The sequence below is a fragment of the Bos indicus genome, chromosome 8 (genome assembly GCF_029378745.1).
Source record: "Bos indicus isolate NIAB-ARS_2022 breed Sahiwal x Tharparkar chromosome 8, NIAB-ARS_B.indTharparkar_mat_pri_1.0, whole genome shotgun sequence".
Classification (NCBI taxonomy): Eukaryota; Metazoa; Chordata; class Mammalia; order Artiodactyla; family Bovidae; genus Bos; species Bos indicus.
The window spans coordinates 49,138,770-49,162,498 of record NC_091767.1 but is presented as its reverse complement, the minus strand read 5'-3'; the positions used below and the strand labels follow the sequence as shown (position 1 = coordinate 49,162,498).

General features: G+C 38.3%; 2 long non-coding RNA genes across 2 annotated transcripts; both read right to left on the bottom strand.

The window, feature by feature from the left end:
• Positions 1-1,202: 1,202 nt before the first annotated feature.
• Positions 1,203-10,840, bottom strand: LOC109562960 (uncharacterized). The gene is made up of 3 exons (XR_011568071.1): positions 10,529-10,840; positions 4,442-7,043; positions 1,203-3,520 (listed from the first exon to the last, which is right to left on the bottom strand). It is a non-coding gene; the product is annotated as an uncharacterized lncRNA (long non-coding RNA).
• Positions 10,841-14,587: 3,747 nt separating this feature from the next.
• LOC139176058 (uncharacterized) lies at positions 14,588-23,209 on the bottom strand. Its single transcript, XR_011568070.1, has 3 exons — positions 22,861-23,209; positions 18,055-18,940; positions 14,588-15,636 (listed from the first exon to the last, which is right to left on the bottom strand). It is a non-coding gene; the product is annotated as an uncharacterized lncRNA (long non-coding RNA).
• Between the last annotated feature and the right edge of the window lie 520 nt (positions 23,210-23,729).

The window sequence follows — 23,729 nt, the reverse complement described above, 5'->3', positions numbered from 1 at the left end:
GGGCAGGAGGAGAAGGGGACGACAGAGGATGAGATGGCTGGATGGCATCACCAACTCGATGGACATGAGTTTGTGTAAACTTCGGGAGTTGGTGATGGACAGGGAGGCCTGGCATGCTGCAATTCATGGGGTCACAAAGAGTTGGACACAACTGAGCGACTGAACTGAACTGAACTGGGGAGAAATTAGAGAATTTAAATGTAGGAATATATAAATGTTTTTATAAATTTTGGTGCAAGTTTTCTTTCTTGAAAAACACTTGGGACCACACACATTCTCTTTCACTCACATCATGCAGTGGATGGTTTCTAGTCTGACCTGATCATATTCATGGTGTTACCAAAAGCCCCAAGGGGCTGTAGCTATTAATACAAGAAAGGCACAGAGTTATAAGTATCCATATGTACTTGTGTGCAGTGGCAAAAAATTTGCCTGCCAATACAGGAGACACAGGTTCAATCCCCAGGTTGGGAAGGTCCCCAGGAGGAGATGGCAACCCGCTCTGGTATTCTTGCCTGGGAAAATTCCATGGCCAGAGGAGCTTGGCAGGCTACAGTCCATGGGGTTGCAAAGAGTTGTGCACAAGTGAGTAACTGAGCATGCACATGCATGTAGCAGGATATCTAATTTCTTTACTCTTTTTTACTTCATATATAATGACTTTAAAGATCTTACTCATCTTGGATTGCCACTGATATCCATGTGTTATCAATTGCTGGCTCTCATAATGAATTCTGCATGTAGGTTTCCAGATGATTAAAGAGGTTTATGTTAATTTTGTTGCTGTTCAGTCACTATGTCATTTCCAATACTTTACAATCCCATGGACTGAAGCATTCCAGGCTCCTCTGTCCTTCACTATCTCCCAGAATTTGCTCAAATTCACGTCCATTGAGTCAGTGATGCTATCTAACCATCTCATCCTCTGCCACCCACTTCTCCTTTTGCCTTCAGATTTCCCAGCATCAGGATCTTTTTCAATGAGTCTGTTCTTTGCATCAAGTAGCCAAAGTATTGGAGCTTCAGCTTCAGTGTCAGTCCTTCCAATGAATATCAGGGTTGATTTTCTTTAGGATTTCTGGTTTGATCTCCTTGAAGTCCAAGAGACTCTCAAGAGCCTTCTCCAGCACCAAAATTTGAAAGCATAAACTTAAGTTATTCAATTAATTTATTTCAATATAAGATTGTGGTACAGTGTTGCTTCTAATTATATTTTTATAAAATAAATGACTTTTCCCAGATAAACATATATAGTTAAAAATAGCTCATTGTTACATATTAAATGACAAAGAAAAGCTATTTCCATTTTGCTTTTAAACTTTCTTTCCCCCATTTTAGTCCTATCCATGTGTCTAAAATTGCATAAACTGCAAACACAAATTTTCCAAAAGTGCAATAGTACACTAATTATGCCTTAGGAGCAGAGTCAAAGTGGAAATTAGCATTTTACAATACAATGTGTTAAAATAAATGAATCATTTGCTAACTGTTGAAAAAAACAACAAAACAAGAGGCTCGATAAACACAATTCCTTAAAGAAAATACCAGATAAACAGATAGCAAGATTCCTATTGTGTTCCTGTCATCCCCACTATTATTGCATACACAGAAGATTTGATAGTTTCTTACAGAAAAAAATGTAAGAATAGTTTCAATTTGACACACTGTCACGTGGATAATACAAACAATTTAAAAAGCTTTTACAAACAAGGACAGGCCATCCAATTTGTTTATTCGAAGAATAATGCTGAATTTATGTGTACTTGGAAAAGAAAGATGAAGTCCTAATTTTAATCCTCCAGGTCTGTGAGTTGTTTACTTTCTCCATTTCCATTGCGACATCCTGGTCAAGATGGCCATTATCTAGATGGCCTTAGGTTGTTATCCCTAAGTGCTCTCTGCATTTCAAGTAGATCCCGGATAATGCTCTCATTTCCTGCTTGTATTTCAAGCCCTTTATAATGCAATTCCCCTTAAACCTTCAGTCTAAAGTAGCTTTTCACTGTCTATTTTATGTCCCTTATATGCCTTAGCTCATTAACAAATTCAATTAAAGAAGCACACAGTGCTGGGTACTATACTGAAAAAGTTTTAGTTGCTATCTTTTTTTCCTCCTAACATTTTATTAAGGTCTGAACTGTATCTCCTCCCTAAATTCTTATGTTGAAGTCTCAACCCCTAGTACCTCAGAATGTAACTGCATTTGGAGTTAAGATCTTTAAGGGTATAATTAAGCTAAAATGAGGCTATTAGGATGAGGCTTTAATCGAAGATAACTGTTGTCCTTAACAAGGAAAAGCAGTGACACAGGGATGTGTGGGCATAGACCAAAGCAACATGAGGACAGCCCATCTACAGACTCAAGAAACAGCCTTCAGGAGGAACCAATCCTGCCAGCGCCTTGTTCTTAGACCTCCAGCCTCCAGAACTGTGAGAAAACAAATGTCTGTTGTTAAAGCCATTCAGACTGTGGTATTAATATTTTATTTTGGCAGCAGCCCTTGCAAACTAATACACATGTATATTTAGTAGGTTATCAAAAGGAAGTGATAACATTGCAAAAATACCAATTTGCCCTGAAGTTAAATTCATAATCCAGAAAACAGAGAGCCAATATAAAAATGGATTTTGAAGACATCCCCTCTTTACATGCTTTCCCCCGTCCCTCCAAATCTAGCACAGCTCATCTATTATCCCATGAAATGTTCTCTACTGCTCTGGGCAACTTTAACTCCCTTCTCTGGACCTCTTGAGTACCTAGTTCCAAGTCCAGCGGAAAGAAATATATTCAACATCAGAACTTTGTTCTTATTCTGACCCCGATGTTGAAAACTAATATCAGTATATTTGTCTATTGAAGCTGGCACAGAGGGAAGGAAGACAGAAGCCCCTTGCCTGCTTGCTCCATCTACCAGTGCTCATTCATTCCCTTCTCCATTGCTCACAGTGACACTTGGGACACCAGCTCATGAGACATGGGTTTAAAACCCTTGCATCGCATTACACTTCATTATCTTAAAATATCCTCATAAGATAAGAGCCCTCATATGAGGAGGCAGGCTACACCATACACTTAAAAAACCACAACACTAGGATGACATACAACGAACTGAACTGAGCTTAGAGGGATGAATTTTATTAATAAACTGCTTGCTAAGTGAATTTGAAGCCCCACATTTTTCTAAATTAAACAACAAAACTTCCATCTGGTCTGAGAATCTAAGAACAGGAACTACCCATGGAACGGGGCTCTGCTCGAAGTTGGTATGGTTTTGGCTTCATGACTAATCCATACGTGGGTGTCAGGTCAAGCTTGACCACGGGGCATTTCTTCAGTGTGAGCTGCTGCAGAACTGTGGTGATGAAAACGAATACTTCATTTCATGCAACCTCTTCTCTGAGACACTTCTGGATTCCCATTCCAAAAATGAAGATTTTCTCAATAAGATTTTTATTCAGTTCCCTGTTTTCATTCAGAAATCTCTCAGGTCTAAGTAAATTGGGATTATCCCAAATAGTTCTGTATAAAATAGACAAAAATAAACATTTTTTAAGAATTTGTTTTATCACTTTTGCTTTTGTTGCCAACTTCTCCATAATAATTTTGCTTTGGATAAAGTCTTTCATGCAAGTTCAGAACAACGTATATAAAGTTACATATGCATATCTGTGTGTGTGTGTGTGTGTGCACGCGTGGGTATGCTGCTTCCCAGCTGGTGCAGCAGTAAAGAATCTGCCGGCCAGTGCAGGAGATGTGGATTCAACCCTTGGGTCAGGAAGATCCCCCTGGAAAAGAAAATGGCAGCCCACTCCAATATTCTTACCTGGAAAATTCCATGGACAGAGAACCTGGCAGGCTACAGTCCAGGGGTTGAAAAGAGTTAGACATGATTGAGTATGCAACTGTATATGTATATAGTTATGGAGGTATGTAATTAGATAATTATTGTGGATATGTATGTCATTATTTCCTTTAATATGTTGACAGATTTAGTTATAAAACTTAGTACAATTATACCTGTTTTTCACAAAAATGGTTTCTGGTTCATTAAATAGTGAATAAAATACATGAAACGTATTTTAATTTTTTATTATTTTAAATGAATAATTCCACAAAAGTCTCAATAGAATATTACAAAATTGTGGTTAAATAAACGGTAATAAATATTTTAATCTCCTTGGCTTTAAGCAAAAGGGACAGGAAGGATTAGACTATTGAGGCCACACCCCTCACCCTGGTGTTCTTTCACTGTGTTTAGGAAATAACCTTCACACATCATCACAGAGAGGAGCCAGGTCTCCTGAAAGCAACTCTGATTGAGGGGGTTGCCCACATTTGGTTCTCTCTCCTCCTTCCACCTTTTGTTACAAGCACTGCATCAGGCTCATCCACGACTGAGAGTGTGTTACCTCCATCCTTAGCCATACATCAGAGACTCACCTGACTTCATGAAGAACTGGGTCTCTTTGTCTATAGATGTCACCCTCTTCCTAGGAGAAAAATTTGTTTTCTCTGCACCGGAGGTCATAGACCTGGAGGATTACAAATGATATTCAGTCCTCCAACAAACTTCGTTTTGCTCTCATAATATTTTAAAAGTAATTCATTGCTGCTAACATTTAAAAATCAGAAGATTCCACAAGAAAATCTCCATTTCCAAGTTTTTGTTTATAACTAAAAGAGCTGATAACACTGCGACAGTGTCCTGCTCACCAATAGTTTACTGGGTTGGATAGATACAACAGATGACCTCTCCCCACTGCTTCAACATACAATCACTTTTCATATTTTCCATTGTTCAGTGCGTGCTTGAACTTGTGACCTTTTGAATAATTTCCCCATAATATCAAGTCTTGAATTACATACTCATTTAACTTAAACAAGTGCCTTCTTACAAAGAGTATTTCTTTATTAGCACCTGTGTTAACTGAGCTTGTTTGCTCATTACTCAATAGTCAATATAATCACAAGTTCTTAGGATACTAGAACACTTGAGATACTTAGGGTTGTACTAACAGAAAATAAATACCATTCAGTTTACACTGACTGTATTTCTTTTTACAGTAGGTTTAAAAATGTTTAGGTTTATCCAGCGTAATCACTAGGTGGAGAAGAGATGTATCAATCTCTCTGACAATAAGCTTTCCAGTGGGACAGACTATACAGTGTATCCCACCATTTTGCTGGTTACAGAGATCGTGAAGGTGCTGTTAGGAGCACAGGATAATAATTTCCCTCCCTAAAAGCCTAGCATCTAAGCCATCAGTCAGATGAGGTCTTGGATAAAGAGGGAGAAGCTATACAGAGTACTGTACATATGGCTAGCTGAGTGTATAAGAATGCAGTCTTGGGAATTCCCTGTTGGTCCAATGGTTAGGACTAGGTGCTTTTGCTGCTGGGGCCCAGGTTGGACCCTCAGTAGGGGAACTAAGATCTGGCAAGCCATGTGGTATAGCCAAGGAAACCAAAAAAAGAGAAAAGAATGCAGTCTTTATCAGTTTGCTGGAAACATCAAGCCCTTGCTACATGGAGCATATAATTTCCATCAAACCAGATTTGCATATTAAATAGGATTTGCACTGGATGTGAATCCTGCTTCTGTTACCTGCTGAAAATGTGATCTTAAGGAATTTGCTCGATTGGGCTGAAAGTTTCCTCATCAGTAAAACTGGGATTATGATAGCACCACTATGTAGGATTACTCTTGAGGTCAGAGTAGATATGTCTGAGCTTTTTGTACCCAGTACACAGTTGTTGTTTTAGCTGCTAAGTCATGTCTGATTCCCTGCAACCCCATGGACTGTAGCCTGTCAGGCTCCTCTGTCCATGAGGTTCTCAGGCAAGAATACTGGAGTGGGATGGCTGCCATTTCTTTCTCCAGGGGATCTTCCAGACCCGGGGATCAAACCCCTGTCTCCCAGGTTGGCAGGGGGATTCGTTACCACTGAGCCACTAGGGAAGCCCCCAGAACACAGCAGGGGTCTCTAAATATTAGTTGTACTCTTCCTTATTCCCACCACGGCCATCACCACCCATCAGTCTCATTTTTCACTGCCTGAGGTACTTTCAGCTCAGCCTGCCCTTCTGTAATTGATACAGGCAAGCCTCTAGCTGCATTTTCTTCACAAATATTTAGAGTGCCTACTATGTGCCAGGCACTGACCTAGGTGCTTAGGTTGAGGAAAAAGCAAATAAACAAAGAGAGAGACAGAGAGAGAGAAAAAACAAACCCCTGCTTAGTGGCTTATACTCCAATGGGGAATTTCAGGCTGCTTTTCAAATATGGGCTGTTCTTACCCATGTAGAGGGTGAGCCCATGAAGCCCTTGGCTCACATCTCTCCCTGTGAGCCCACTTTTGAAATTCAATTTACTCTGAATGAATTTGTATTAAGATTTCATCCTTCCCATTATCTGTGAGGAAAGAAAACTGAATTTCTTTCCAACTTCTTTCAAGGGAAACAGAGGGGATGAAGTTTGGTTAAGAAGAATGAAAACTTTTCCCAAATTAATAAAGAGCAAACAAAGAACTAAGCAAATTGTATCTCAAGAAATAAATGGTGACTTCAGTTCAATTCAGTTCAGTCGCTCAGTCATGTCCGACTCTTTGTGACCCCATGAACCACAGCACACCAGGCATCCCTGTCCATCACCAACTCCCAGAGTCCACCCAAACCCATGTCCCTTGAGTCAGTGATGCTATCCAACCATCTCATCCTCTGTCCTCATCCCCTTCTCCTTCTGTCTGCAATCTTTCCCAGCATCAGGGTCTTTTCCAATGAGTCAGCTCTTCGCATGAGATAGCCAAAGTAATGGAGTTTCAGCTTCAACATCGTTCTTCTAATGAACAACCAGGACTGATCTCCTTTAGGATGGACTGGTTGGATCTCCTTGCAGTCCAAGGGACTCTCAAGAGTCTTCTCCAACACCACAGTTCAAAAGCAAATGGTGACTTACTCATCATGATTTACTTGATACATATTAATAAAGGTGCATGTTTTCCTGGGTATGAAATAGCCATTCAGAGTAGTGTCTGCTGTAGTACTATAAGAAAGAGAAATACAGCATTATAACACATCCTGCAAACTCAAATAACCCATCACTAAGCTGCCTCCCGCACTGCATGGACTATTTTTATTAATGCTATTTTTTACTGTAATAATGATATAACATCTTTGTAAATCTCTATTCATTCATAAATTGATATATTTTTTCTGAGCTCCGTGCTTAGTCGCTCAATTGTGTCTGACTCTTTGTGACCCTTTGGACTGTAGCCCACCAGGCTCCTCTGTCCATGGTATTTCCCAGGCAGGATTACTGGAGTGGGTTGCCGTTTCCTTCCGCAGGGGATCTTCCCAACCTAGGGACTGAATTTGTGTCTCCTGTGTCTCCAGTATTGCAGGTGGATTCTTTACCACTGAGCCATTAAAGTTATTTTTTACTGTAATAACGACATGACATCTCTATAAATCTCCATTCATTCCTTAATTGATGTATCTTCTACCTATTGTCAAATTACTAATATATTCTTTATTTTGTATTTGTTAGACATATTGAGCATTTAATACACTGAGGGCATTGCTATGAGCTAAAATTTCCAGAAAATCATCACAGTATTTCTATGACAGAGCTGGTCATAAGTAGACATGCAATTACAACCAGAAACTTTTAAGGAAATTATAAAGAATTTTCTGTGTATACAGCATGTTTTTGTCTTTTACTAATAGATTAAAAAAATATACATCAGTTAGTACTTGATAGAAGTATCTAGGAATTGGAATGGAATTGGAACTAGGAAATCTGAATTCTAGATATTTTTCTAAGTGAGATGTTGGGCAAATCTCATATCTACTCTATGATTTCATTTCCTAGTTGTGAAATGATACTAGTTGTACCTGGAGGATCTAACTTGCACCTGGAGGATCTAAGTTGCTTCTAGAACAAGTATTTTATTTTTCTAGTTCCATACTCAGACTTCTTTATGCATACTGTACACCTTTCTCCTTTATACTTCTGTGATTATGCATGGCTTAGATTGTCATGTTATATTTCCATATGGTACTTCCTAACTTCCAAAATGGCCCTCACTCTCAGTGACATTTCAATGTGATAAGTTTGAGAACGGTCACTGGACACAATTGTCTTAGCCACATCTGGGTTCTCTTCTGATTACCCAACCTGTAGAGGAGGTATATCTCATCTATAGTTATTAATGGACTAAGCTGAAGAGCCAGTTTCATACTTCCCAGGAAGACTGCAGTCGTCCAACTTCACCAGAGTATGAGTGGAGAAGTATGTCTAATCCAGGTGAAAACTATGACTAAGCCTCCTTAGTTTAGATCTCAGCCAAACTGTGCAAACTAGTTCTGTTAATTTAGAAAGTTAATATTTGAAAGTCTCTTTGACCTTTCATCTTGTAGTTGGTATTGAACTTTGGCAAATAATATGGATATTACTCATTGGGTGTCCTCAAAACCCAACAAAGGATAAGACCAAAAAAAGGGATGGACCTATTTGTTGGAAGGATTACCTGTTCCTATGTAGCCACTTGCCTTTCTCAGTACATTCCTGTCACTCCCTCTGTGGATTCAGCTGCTCAAATTCTAATCCATATAAAAAAGCACATGTTCCTACTCTTTGGAAACCTAGCATGTAAAATTTGATTTCACTAATATGAAAATATGAATGATTATATATTCTAAAGGAGGACTTAATATATTAATGCATTCATTGTACAGTTTCTCTTTCTGTATATATGTTTCCAAAACTTCCCATATAAAAGTGCCTTTCTATATAACTTTTAAAAGAGTGTATATCCAATAAATACTTATTAAGGTACTGTTTAACCTTCATGTGTGTGTACATATGGTACAAGTAATAGCAAAAATTTCATCCCCTTTATCTAAGATTGTTTTGCTTCAATCTATTTCATTTTAACTTATTTTCTGCTTTTTGATCTCTTGTCCTTTTAGTTGGAAAATTGTAAATATCCAAGTATAGAATGGATTAGTCCCAAATGATATATATAAAATGCCTTTTATTAATATGTTTGTGCTAAAATTCTTGGGTCATATCACACTACTCTCATTGGCCAATGCATCTGATCTTTTTGGTTTATATATTACTTCATTTTTTCACTTTTAATAATATAATGAATACCTATTTTCTAAAATATGTTTCTCCTTATTAGTGAGGTCCTCAGATGTGTTTTCAGGATCCCAAAGTATATGATCACTTTCATTTCACCCCAAATGCCTCCGGTAAATTTGTTGTCTGTTCCTTATTCCTTAGTAAAGCTTGTAGATTGTATTCTTTTATGTAGTACCCAAAGTCACCCTACAGAAGCCTTTGAGACAGAAGAGCTGCATCTTTAAATGTAGGACCTTTTTGAGGGGCTTCCCTGATGGCTCAGATGGTAAAGAATATGCCTGTAATGCAGGAGACTTGGATTTGATCCCTTAGTCAGGAAGATCTCCTGGAGAAGGAAATGGCAACCCACACCCATATTCTTGCCTGAAGAATTCCATGAACAGAGGAGCCTGGTGGGCTATAGTCCATAGGGTCGCAAAGAGTCAGACATTGCTCAGTAGCTAACACTTCACTTTTTTATTAACTTAAGTTAAAGATGAAATCTGCTTCAACCAGAAAGGGGATCTGAAGGAAAGAGATCACTGTGAATAGGTAGCATCACGTGAAATATGGAGAGCAAACTGGAGAGGCAAAATTCAGGGGACTGAGCGGCTAACTGTCTGGGTTTGACTGCTCAGCTAGTGGTCTTCCCCTTTGAGGTCCCTGGGCTGAGGCCACTGCATTCTGCTGTGCCAATTACCACACGCGGTGAGAGACATTCCCATACTTTCACTATTTAAAGATGGGAAGAGAAAAAACACTGAGAGTTTAATTTTTTTTATCTTAACTATATGGAATGGAAACAGTTTGAACTACTAGAACTTGAGTTGTTTACATACATATTTAATAAAGCCTATCTACTTAGCCTATACTGGCATGCCTTTGGGAGCTGGAGAGTCTGGCATAAAGTTTAGTAAACTTTCAAATACCTATAAATGTATACTCTGTTCAGTCTATTTGTGGCAACACTAGATTCCTCCATCTATTGTCTAGCAAAATTCTTAGCTATTGAAAATGAAGCCATATCACATTAGCAGGTGGCTAAGGCTGCTCATGGGGGTAAGTTAAGTGAGCCTGTATAATACTTAATAGCCAAATACAAATTATGGTTAGATTATCCATTGCTCCAAATTTCAATATTCTTCCCTCCCCTTAATTAGTAAATATATGATGAAAGTTAATGGCATCATAATTTAGTTATGGGAAACATTCACATAATTTCCCTTGCTCTAGTTTAAATTTCATTAAAGAGTTTCAAAATAAAATAAAATATTAAAATAATATTAACATAATATAGATTTTTAAGAACTTCCTTCATTCATTCTAATGCTTTAGATTCCACACTCCTCCCACACCGCTTTGGGACCAGTTGTTGTCCCAAAGGAGAAGCATATCCTTACCAATGAGGAATAGTAAAAGGGAGAAAGGAGGTATGCCTGAATATTTCATTTATAAAAGCTTCTGTGTAGGGTAAAATTTTCCTGTTTTCAAACCTGGGTGATTTCATCCCAGTGTTTCCATCTGAGGGGAAAAAAAAAAGATTTTTAAAATTTTAATTTAAAATGAAAATATACTCATAAAAATTATATTTTTCATCTGAAAGCATGTTACTAATTTCTTCTTGAATTTTGACTTGAATTTCCGGATAGTATATCAAATAAAGAAAGCTCCAATATATACATGTTGATATTATTTCAAACCCTGAAAATAAAGAGAAAGTGTATCTTAGAAAAAGGTATTAGCAAAATCAGATCTTCAATTTACTTTGTATTTGAATACTAAGAATCTAAGGAAAATAATCTACATATGACTGCTCATTAACAATTATAAGTAGTTGCCAATTATTAATAATTGTTAACGAGCAGTCATATGTAGATTATTTTCCTTGGATTCTTAGTATTCAAATACAAAGTAAATTGAAGATCTGATTTTGCTATAATTATTATTTACAAATACAATTGTATTTGTAATTTGTATTTATAAATGTAATTATAAGTTGTATTTGCAAATACAATTATTATACATTAAGGTTTATTTCAAAATATAGGCTTAATATCTTGCCCATTAAAATAGCCACTATCAATAAAACAGAAAACAGCATATGTTGGTGAGAATATAGAAAAAATGGAACTCTAATGTATTGATGGTAGAAATGTAAAATGATGAAATCGCTATGGAAAACAATATGAAGAGCTCTCAAAATACTTAAAAAAGAATTACGATGTGACTGATCAACCTCACTTCTCAAAATACACTCAACACAGTTGAAAATATGGACTTAAAAAGATCTGTAAAACTATGTTCATGGTAGCATTATTCACAATAGTCAAGAGATGGAAACAATCCACACATCGATTGACAGACAAATGGATAAATAAAGTGTGGTATATACATGCAATAGAACATTTTGCAGCCTTAAAAAGAAGGAGATGGTGCCACTTGCTATGATACGGATGAACCTCAAGGACATTATGCTAAATGAAACAACTTAGTCACAAAAGGAAAATACTGTGTGATTCTTCATATGAGGTACTGTCATCAAAATCATAAAAACAGATTAGAAAAGTAGTTGCCTAGGGTTGGCAGGAGAGGGGAGGGTAAATTGGGGTTTAATGGGCATAGAATTTTAGTTTTAAAAGATGAAAAAGTTCTACAAATCTGTTGCACAACAATGTGAATGTACATGACGCTACTGAATTGTACACATAACAATATTTAGGATAGTAAATTTCATCTAAGGGGCTTGCAACCACAGTAAAAGATAAAATTAAAACTTGTAATGTACAGATATTACTATAAGGCCAATTAAAACATTGGAAATAGCTCACTACAAAATAAACCATTGTTATAATGGCTATGATCTAGATATACTAATAATGTCTTAAATCATAAATAGCTATTGAATGCTTATTCTGCTCTATGCTCATTTCACTGAGGACAGAACTGTGCCTCGAGGACCTTATGGACCTTGCTTAAGGTGACTCAGCTCAGAAGAGACAGGTGGGATGTAAACTAGGACTTACCTGGCTTCAAGGCCATAAGTTTGTATAAGTGCATAATGGAAGGTTGAGTACATTCAATTTTTTGAAATACTAACTTTTAGTGTAGTTATTTTATTTTAAAAATTCATTCTTTAAACACGGTGTCTTCACTTTTGATATCATCTATACATTGGTAAGATGCTTTTCATTTATTATGAAAATTAAAGCTAAAAGGTCTATATAAAACTTCATCTTTTCTCAAGGATGACTTCACATCAAAGAATGCGATCAGTTTTCTTGAAAACCTACAGTCAGAAATATCACATTAAACAGTTTTTCTAGACTGTTCTAATTGTAAATTCAATTCAGTGATGACCTAACGTTTCAGATTGCAAAGACTTAGTCTGCAGTGTACAAGACCAGGGTTCGATTCCTGGGTTGGGAAGATCCCCTGGAGAAAAGAAATGGCTATCTCCTCCAGTATTCTCGCCTGGAAAATTCCATGGACAGAGGGGCCTGGCAGGCTACAGTTCATGGGGTCGCAAAAAGTTGGACATGACTGAGTGACTAACACTATTGCCAACATTAAAAATGTTATTTGCATTTTCTACTAAATCTTACAAAATCTAGTAGCAAAAATGAATGGTTAAATTAATATAACATTTAAGGTTTTCATGATGATGATGACAACAATAACAGTGATAATTCCAAATAGTGATCACTTGATTGCCCTGTCATTGGAAATGGGGGCTGTAATTAGTCTCACTCTAGAGATGAGAAACATGCAGCACAGAGGTGGTTAAATATTTTACCAGGACCACACAAGAGACAAAGTGAGTCTCTAATTCAAATTTGTGGTTTCACTGCACTGGGACTTCAGAATTTGTTTGTTCTCTAAACAACCTTGCATCACAACATGTGCAAGAAATATGCCCAAATTTAGCATCAGAGCAAAGAGAACTCCTTCCCAAACATCTTTTCTCAAGACCTGGTTTTACATCTTTTGAACAGGGCAATCTCTTGCAGTGAGCCAGTAGATTTCAACAGTTCTTATGCCATAAAATTTCTAACATGACTTCATAGTGCAAGGAATTATCCTGAAAATAAATTGCCCAAATGGATTTGCCAACAATGGTGTCTATAGTATCGTACAGCATGGTACGAGAACATGGAATTCTATTCAGAATATATTGTCTCCATTTGCTATTAAAAGAAAACAAAACAAGTCATGAATGCTGCATAAAAGACACTGATTTTGCACACTGTAGAGCCATGAACATTATATCCAAGACCTAGGACTATTTGGATAAATATCAGGATTCAGATTTTGATCATCATGAACTTTTTTTTTTATATCAAGGCTTAAGCAACCTATTATTTATTTTGGCATGAGGAAAAATAATAGAAACAAACAAATGCCTCTGTTTGCAAAGGAAATTCAGGAACACAAATATGTAGATCCTAGGAAAAAAGTGAATTAAATTGCCAATAACTACAGCATAAAGAAGAAAGGAGAATACAAATCTGAAGAATATTCCACCTAAAATGAAACTGTTAAAACATCTTTAGAATTTTGCTGTTGTTGCTGTTATACTAAGGGAATTTGCTTTCTACAGTCTAGTATCTTACAAGAACTATAAGAAATTTGATAGTGTCAGCACAAATAATAAACAATCTATAATAGGGATAGAAGAGAGCTTTTTTAAAAAAAGATTTTTTGATGTGGACCATATTAAAGCCTTTACTGAATTTGTTACAATATTATATCACAAGGCATGTGGGATCTTAGTTCTTCAACCAGACAACCGGACTACCAGGGAAGTCCCTAGAACAGAGTTTCATTTGAGCTAAACTGAGGACTGTAGCCCAGGAGACAGATTCAAGAAGCACTTGAATTGTGTTTCCCCAGAATTAAAATGGGGAAAGTTTGTATAGGAAAAAACTGCAAAGTTACATAAGGTGTCTGTCAAGAATTATGGCTGGAGTTGGCAAGAAGTAAGTGTGGTTGTTAAGCAAGGATTGCCTAAGGTCCGAAATAGTTGCTTAGTTACAAGGAGAAACCTTCAAACCATAAGTTTGTAGCTGGCAGCTACTAGCAGATATTGTTTTGAAAATGGCTAGTGTTGTCCTTGAGTTTGATATATCACAGAAAATTCAAGTTCTCAGTGATGCAGAAAGGTGTCTGAAACTATGTCCACAATGACCGTCCAGCTCCATTACAGATTCCTGAACCACAGTTTTATATTTTGTCAGAACAAAGAACAAGCATCAAACATGAGAGGGGTACATCCTTCAAGGTTTCAGTGAGTCAGCATGACATGGTGTCTGAGAAGGAAATTTCATCTTCGAAGGAGTGCTAGAATTGGTATCATAGGAAGAGGATGATATATTATCCCTATCTTCAAAGTGAATAAGTCTTTTCAGTCATGTTTAAATCTTTGCAACTCTATGGACTGTATGTAGCCCACCAGGCTCCTTTGTCATGGGATTCCCCATGCAAAAATACTTGAATGGGTCGCTATGCCTCCTCCCAAGGGATCTTCCCAACCCAGGGATGGAACCTGCGTCTCTTAGGTCTCCTGCATTCAAAGGTGGTTTGTTTACTGTTGAGTCACCTGGGAAGCCCTGTCCAAATTTGAGCACAAAGCTGAAGCCAAATCATGTGCCCACCATGATAACTTCCCCAGACCTCAATACCTGAAAATTGCTTTCATCAATAGGTAAAAATGGTTTAAGAAGAAGAAGAAAAAAAAAAGCTGAAGTGTTAAGAATGATAGTGGTGTGATAGCCATATAAATTATCTTCCTGAAAAGGATATTGACAATCTGTATGAAAAACTCAAGAATCCTTTTATTATGTGACCCAGAAATTCTGTTCATAACATAAGAGTACTATGAAAAAGGAGACAAAATTGATACACAAAGATGGTCATCTTAGCATTGGCAAGATATTCAATATCTGCATTACTGAGACACTGACTTGTAAAATGTGGGGAGGGTACAGACCATGGCATACTATGCAGTTGTTAGAAGCAGCGAATTAGAAATACACCTAACAACCATGATTGGATCTTAAAAATATAGGGTTTCATGAAAAAGGTTAGAAAGGAGATGCAAATAACAATGTAATTTACATATATTAAAGTTCATGATAAATATAAGAAGATACACTAGTACATGAAAATATCAAGCCCATTTTATAAGAATACATAAGACAAAAAAACAGTACTTAAACAGATTAAGAATAAATGTCAATGGGTTGGGAAAGGGACTGGGAGTGGGATGTAGTTAATGTAAGAGTAGTAAATGGCCAATATCAAAAGAGGGAAATACTTTATAGCAGAAAACAGAAAATTGTGATTAACTGTCATTCACCTTAAATACTGATAAATAGTCATACATACCAGCTCCAACGAGGTCACTCACAGTGCTTATAATTTCATCATCATTTAAGATGGTTATTTTGGCGACAGCATATTTGTTGTGGCATGCATTAATCAGAGCATCAGTGATATCTTGGATATGGTCCTGAGGACACAAACCTTAACATGATTATTCATCGCTTCTTACATTTTACAGCACATACGACTCTCATGCAGGAAGAGCCATATTACCATGTAACTTGAAATGAACCCAATTAACTTAGGAATGTAAAGAATATAAGTAGATCATTTTAAATCTTGCAACTAATTTTGCTTGTCAGTGGTAATGATCAATCATAAAAGAGTGTAGTGAAGAAAACCAAGTTACCAAACTCAATTTTCTTCTTAAAAGTTTTTTTTTTCAATCAATAAAGAGTATGCCTATGTCTAGAAGCACACTTAGAAAAATTAGAGGTTAACTTATAGAGAAAATGCTAAGCAATAAATATAAAGGTTTTCAAACCTATTGTAAGAATTTTACTATAATCACCAGGCAGAAGGAGGTGGTATTGGGATAGGTTAGGGAGTAGGAAAAAAATTTTATGAATTTCACAAACTGTTTTATTTACAGTATCTGATCTAGAATTCCAGGCTGGTACCTTGATACAGATTGTTTTCTGCCCATTCCTTTTAATCAGATGGGACTTAAGTCCACACTCTCTTCATTTGTTCAATTATCTACTTTTTCATGTTTCCCCCCAATGCTTTACTCTCAGGAAATAGTTCCCTAACAACTAGGATTTTTTCTAGTGTTTACATAATTCGAGAGAGAAATTTTCTTTTTTGTGGACCATCAAATTGGGCCAAAACATTTCAATGGCCTCACAAAAAGGTTTGCTTCTGTCATCTGGAAAACGTTTCTACATGTGTTATGATCTCAAAGTTCGTTTCTCCATCGGAAAGAAACTCAAGAAGAATATGAGACTAAACTGGAAGCTTCCTATAGGACATTCCTTATAATTATTCAAAGAACTTTCTGAAAAAGCTATGCTGATACTTTTAAGACCTCATAGTTTCAGAGATAAAATTAGAGAAACAAAATTATTGGGTCATTTCTTCAGGAAACCCATTTACATGTTGATCATCATTCATTAGCCAAGGACAGATTCATATTTCAAGTATGAGCCTTATCTCCACAGTAAGGAAATTCTGAGATTTCAAAAAGTTCCAAGTTCTTTTTTGGGTCCCTACATGAGAACTAAGTAATACTGCCCTATAATCTCTCTGACTGGACTTCACATATATTAATGGTTTGGGTGAGGTTCATTATGGAAAAACTACATCACATCGAAAAAGCAAGAGAGTTTCAGAAAAATCGATTTCTGCTTTATTGACTATGTCAAAACCTTTGACTGTGTGGATCACAATAAACTGTGGAAAATTCTGAAAGAGATGGGAATACCAAACCACCTGACCTGCCTCTTGAGAAACCTCTATGCAGGTCAGGAAGCAACAGTTAGAACTGGACATGGAACAACAGACTGGTTCCAAATAAGAAAAGGAGTACGTCAAGGCTGTATATTGTCACCCTGCTTATTTAACTTCTATGCAGAGTACATCATGAGAAACGCTGGGCTGGAAGAAGCACAAACTGGAATCAAGATTGCTGGGAGAAATATCAATAACCTCAGATATGCAGATGACACCACCCTTATGGCAGAAAGTGAAGACCTAAAAAGCCTCTTGATGAAAGTGAAAGTGAAGAGTGAAAAAGTTGGCTTAAAGCTCAACATTCAGAAAACGAAGATCATGGCATCCAGTCCCACCACTTCATGGGAATTAGATGGGGAAACAGTGGAAACAGTGTCAGACTTTTTTGGGGGGGCTCCAAAATCACTGCAGATGGTGACTGCAGTCATGAAATTAAAAGATGCTTACTCCTTGGAAGAAAAGTTATGACCAACCTAGATAGCATATTGAAGAGCAGAGACATTACTTTGCCAACAAAGGTCCGTCTAGTCAAGGCTATGGTTTTTCCAGTGGTCATGTATGGATGTGAGAGTTGGACTGTGAAGAAAGCTGAGCACCGAGGAATTGATGCTTTTAAACTGTGGTGTTGGAGAAGACTCTTGAGAGTCCCTTGGACTGCAAGGAGATCCAACCAGTCCATTCTAAAGGAGATCAGTCCTGGGTGTTCCTTGGAAGGAATGATGCTAAAGCTGAAACTCCAGTATTTTGGCCACCTCATGCGAAGAGTTGGCTTATTGGAAAAGACTCTGATGCTGGGAGGGATTGGGGGTAGGAGGAGAAGGGGATGACAGAGGATGAGATGGCTGGATGGCATCACTGACTCGATAGACGAGAGTCTGAGTGAACTCCGGGAGTTGGTGATGGACAGGGAGGCCTGGCGTGCTGCGATTCACGGGGTCACAAAGGGTTGGACACGACTGAGTGACTGACCTGAACTGAACTGAACAGTAAAAGAACCAGGGTAGTACATACAACTGTCTGAGTTCTCAATGCATTCACCACTTATTTTTCTCCTCACCAAATCCCTTGTCCCGTCATGCATTTAAACCCTTACCTTATCATGTTGTAAGATGATCTCGTATATGTAGAGCAATAAACATGCCTGATAGAGAATAAATAGAGAGAATAGTAATAAATAGTAGAGAATAAGTGCCTGATTCCGGGCATGATAAAACTCCTGGGGAGCATTTATAATTCGCAAAGGAAGGTATCGGAAATATGGTATGAAATCAGCAGGATTTGCAGCACTGGAGGCTTTGAGTAAGTCATGATCTGCTTTAACAATTCTAAGAAACTCCTCATCACTGTGGTCATATATCTTGCCAAAGCAAAGGGTACAGACAACATTGGCCTTGGCACAGGTAATAGCACCTCTAGGTTCAAAGCTGCCACTCCTGGAAGTCAATCCTGTAAAACTTTGACCAGCTCAGAGACTTCCTCGATGACATGTTTCTCAAGTAAGCAAGACCAGGTGGAGGATTTTGTTTCTGCTTTAGGAAATGTTCGTAAAGCATGGGAAGCAATTTTCTTATGAAGTGTCCAATTCTCCCCATAACTGAAGACGTAAGACTCTTTCATTGTGCCAGGAAAGAAAATGTTAAACGTGAGGTCAGGCTGCAAAATGCTCTCCATTTCTGAGTAGCACTTCTTTCACCATTTCCATCCCATTCACCACGAGGACAGGCACCATGCCAAGTTTGATGAGAAAGACATCTCCATATTTCTTCCTCATTTCCATGAATGTAAGGTAAAGATGGTCTCCAAGCTGAAGAAGATTTTCCACGATGGGGAGGGACCATGGGCCAGGAGGAAACACTCCTTCCTTCCTTTGTTTCCTAGTTCTCTTACAAAAACAAAAACCATCACCAAAATTATGCGAGAAGTGGTCACCTCTCCAGAAGTGACTGCCATGCCGAATATCATTTTCAGGTATAAAACACCTAAAATAGAAAAATTTAACCATCATTTTTGCTATTCTAAGCACAGACTAAGTAGTCTTTCTCCATGTAAACATTTAGGAGAAAAGTACAGACTCTTTATATTTAGATGAAAACTATTATTAAACAATGCACCAACAGGGTAAAATTAAATTCTTGTAAAATTCACTGTATGTCTATCTCAATTCTATTATTTGCGTGATCTAACCATCAGACTAAATCCTTTCATGTCAGTTGTTGATATCATAGACAGAAGAGGATAACTCACTGTAGGAAGCAGCCTGGTGGGTGGCAAATGGATTGAGGCTACAGAACCTGATTTCATACTCATTAGCTGGGGGAATCTTCATCCTGTCACTTAATCTAAGTGCTTCCCAGTTGTCTCACCTGTGTTCTACTTAACAAAAATTAGTCATACATTTTCTCAACAAATATTTATTAAACACCCCAATGTCAGGCACTGAAAAATACAAAACAAAATTTCACAGATTAATGAGGAAACTAGAAGAACAAAAATGAGATTACAAAGTAATAAGTGCTATAAAAAACTGTGTATAGTGTCATCTGTCATTGTGTGAGGATGAAATGCAATCATCATTAAAAAGTACTTGGTTAGGGCTTCCCAACTGGCTCAGGAGTAAGAGTCTATTGGCCAATGCAGGAGACATGGGTTTGATCTCTGATCTGGGAAGATCCCACGTGCAGCAAAGCAACTAAACACTAATGCTACAACTATTGAGCCTGGGCTCTAGAGGCTGGGAGCCACGCTCAGCCTACATGCCAAAACTCCTGAAGCCTGGGTGCCTAGAGTCCATGCTCCACAACAAAAGAAGCTACCACAGTGAGCAGCCAGAGCACTGCAAGGAAGGGTAGCCCTCACTCCCTGCAGCTAGAGAAAAGCCCATGCAGCAACAAAGACCCAGCATGGCCAAAAATAAATAAACAAAATTATTATTATTTTTAAAAGTACTTGGTGAATTACAAGCCATTTAGTAGAAATCTAATTGGCTGTCTGCCTAGTCTATTCTTAAACTCCTCAGCCTGCTTCTAAAAGTGACTTTCTGAAGCAATTCTGCTGGTTTGAAACCTGTCCGTACAGTCACAGATGGTTGATCCAAGGATAAGCCTTCAGTCCAAGATGAACCTTAGGAATATGGAACTGGGACTATGAAGGTTCATCTTCTCATTGGGCAGCTAGGTCTATAAGACATAAATCTGAAAGTAAAACCTGGGGACATTTTACCTGCCAGGAGGACCTAAGAAACCGTGAGAAAAATAAATGAAGTAAAAAGGAAAAGAAATAAAAGGTAGAGAGTGGTCTCATGACTTTGTATTCACTGTTTTAGCATCTTCATGAGATTTTGTCCTCAGACTGAATTCTTTTCCGTTTAAACTAGCTAAAACTGGTTTCTGTTACCAAGAGGGTCATACCTCTCTTCCCTGCAAAATAGTTTAATAGACATGAAGAATATTTTTGTTAGTTATTGCATTTTTAAGATTTTATCTATTTATCTGCCTGCACTGGGCCCTCACTGCAGGACCCAGCTTTCTCTAGCTGCTGCGAATGGGGGCTACTCTTCCTTGCAGTGCTCAGGCTTCTCATTGTGGAGGCTTCTCTTGTTGCAGAGCACCGACTCCAGACACCTGGGCTATGGTAGCTGCAGCACGCAGGCTCGCTGGTTGCAGTGGGTGGCTCTAGGCTGTGAGTGCTTCAGGACTTGTGGTCATGGGCTTTGTTCCTTCACGGCATACGCAATCTTCCCAGACAAGGGTTCAAATTGAACCCATGTCCTCTGCATTGGCAGGCAGAGTTCTATCCACTCTGCCACAAGGGAAGTCCAGCTATTGTGTTTTATAGTAACTACAGAGAGAATACAAAACTTTCTCTCCCTTGAAAGAATATAACTGAATTTCACACTTGGCAAATTAGTTCTTGAGACAAATAACATTGGTGGGCAGTATACTCATTGGCCAGTGAAAACATTCAGTTCTTTTTGGGTTTTTGAGTACACCAGCACTTAATTTCATGTATATATCTATGTAATACATAGATACATATACACACTGAGAGGCATCCTTGCTAGCAGCAATGGATTTGTTTTCCAGTTCAGAAGAAAATGATAGCGTGGTAAAAAGCACTACACTTACATTCCACTTAAAAAAAAGGCACCAAGGACCAAAGAAATGTGTATCTTAACTCTCCCACGCTGAATATGCAAGAAAAACCTTGTTACCTATCTTATTTGATTGTTTCACCTTCCCAAGTTCACAGATAAAATGTGGCTGATTACACTCACTCGGTTGGCATTGTTTCCTAAGGAATAAACTTTGGGGTTGAAAGTTAAAGATCAACTTCTTTTCATGGGGAAAAAAAAATGTGCAGTTAAACTAACAAGAAAAACTTGAGTCCCTAATCAATGCAACAGCTGCAATTTGCAAACCTTTCTTTTTCTCTCAGTTCAGGAAGAAAACAGTGAGAATGTCACCATGCTGCGGCTTTGCAGCGTGCTGATTTTGTGAAAATTCTCCTGCTTCTGTGACCATTTATCCCCTTACTAGGTGCCAGATCCAGAACTAAGCACTAATCCACACTGTCTTTCAAAACTCATACCTCTGTGAGGTAATGTATCATCCTGTTACAGAAAGGCTTCACAAGATAAAAAAAATCATTTTCTTCATTTATTTCCCATTAAAAAATACATTTACTTATTTATTTGGCTGTGCCAGGTCTTAATTGTGATGGGAAACCTTTAACTGTGGCCTGGTGATCTTTTTTTCTATTATTGTTTTCAGTTGAAGAGTCCAAACTCTTAGCTGCGGCATATGGGATCTAGTTCCCCAACTGAGGACCTTGTAGAGTCTTAGCCACTGGACCACCAGGGAAGTCCCTATTTCCCATGTTTTTTAAGCTTAATATCAAATCACCAATTACTTGGAGCACTTGCTTTTTCACAAAAGTCAAAAAAGTCCATTTCTCTTAGGCATTCACCAATACTAATTTGTATATTGACAACAGTCCTTTTATCGGTGTTTTCAAAGCGGACTAAGTAGATGAGAATGGGTGTGGTTAGAATTAAGTGTGATTTGACTCCCACAGAGATGACTGGGTTGCCCTGCCTCCCTCGCTCGCTATTTAGCTGTGGGAACTCCGTTAAATTATAGTCTATTTTGGTCTCAGTTTTCTCATCTGTAAAATGGTCCCTTCAGACTAGAGGACCTTGAAGGCCAGCTGCAGCCTTCAGTAATCAAAGTTAGAAGGAAACGCTGGACAGAAGCCTGAGTGTGATGTCCAGGGTTAATTGCCAGAGTTCCCAGAGCAGTCAACGGTTCATCAACAAATGTCAGTAACTGTGTGACTGTCTTGGATTCTTTTTCAACTTGGGCCCTTCTAGTCTTTAAGAAATTCTCCTTGGCAGTTTACCAGACCCAGGCACATTGCCAACTTTCCCAGCAACTTTCTTGGAAAGCTCTGAAGGCACATTCTGTTCCTGTTGTTTTGGGGTGAAGTGGGGCTGAGAACAGAGGGTGTTCATCTCACTAAGGGTGGGCTGCTGCATCGTCAAAAATTCAAGGTGAACTCTAACCCTTTTGCTTCCCATTTGCATGGAATTAAGGTGAACTCTAACCCTTTAAGAGAACTAGGTGAAAAGAGCACGAGGAAGTTGAAGGCTTTTGCACTGATTCTCAAAACTAAACACACACACACACACATCAGGCCTCCTCCAGAAGCTGTGAAACCATTACAGGGTGTGATCCCAAACGGATTAATTAAATCCAAATCTCTAGGGGCGGAGGCATGTTAAAAAGTTCCTCAATACGACTAAGTGGCATTCCAAGTTGCTGTCCTTTCTGGGGAGAAAACAACTGGCTGTGAGATCAACAAATCCATTTAGTTAAGTTACAATGAAGCTTGGAAGGCCCACCTGTGTCCAGAAATCTTGCAGTCAAACATGAGGAATCTGGCGGAAGGATCGAACGACAGACAAGGTTTTGAAGAAAGCTGAGGTTATCCTAGGAAACAGGAACAGTGTGGTTACAGAAGCAGAAGGCCTGGGGAACGGCTGGGAGAGAACATTCTGGTTCTAGAAAGTGAGGGGTGGACCCTGGACCCGTGTGGGGAGGAGTCTGGAGCTGGATTAGGGCATTTGAGAGTCAGACAGAAGACTGGAGAGGTCTCTGCAGCCAGAATTAGATCCTGGAAATTGGGAAATTCCAGCAGAGTGGAGGGAGAGGGACAACCTGGAGCAAGGCGTCTCAAAAAGGGTGTCGGATGGAAACTTATTTTGGAAAGGAGGATGGAAAAACTTAACTGTTTTTTAATTGCCACTGATAAGCAGAATTGCGGTGGAAAGGTATGTAGCAAGGAAGCAAAGAGCAGGAAGAAAAAAGACAATGGTGCAGAGGTACTGCTTTACCGTGAATTTCAGGAAACCTGGGGCATGCTCTCAGCGCTCTGCGCACCAAGCGCAGGAGCAAGAAGGTGGACAAGACGAAAAAGCTAGGAAACTCAGGTTCCCTTTTGCGGGCATGTTGGTAGCATCCCCGGAGTCTTCATCAAGTGGACAGATTCGTTTTTCCACAACTAGAACAGTTAACTTCTGAGTATGACATTCATAGCTTTGATTTAAGAAAAAATTATCCGCATCAAGTTTTTGTTTGACCAGGATAAACATTAATTTTTCTACCTCTCAAGCATGTACAGTCTAGTTTTTCTACGTGTTATTAGGGAAATGGTGTGTGGCTCGTTGACATTTTCCTGCCAAGATGTCTATAAGTTATTACATAATAGACT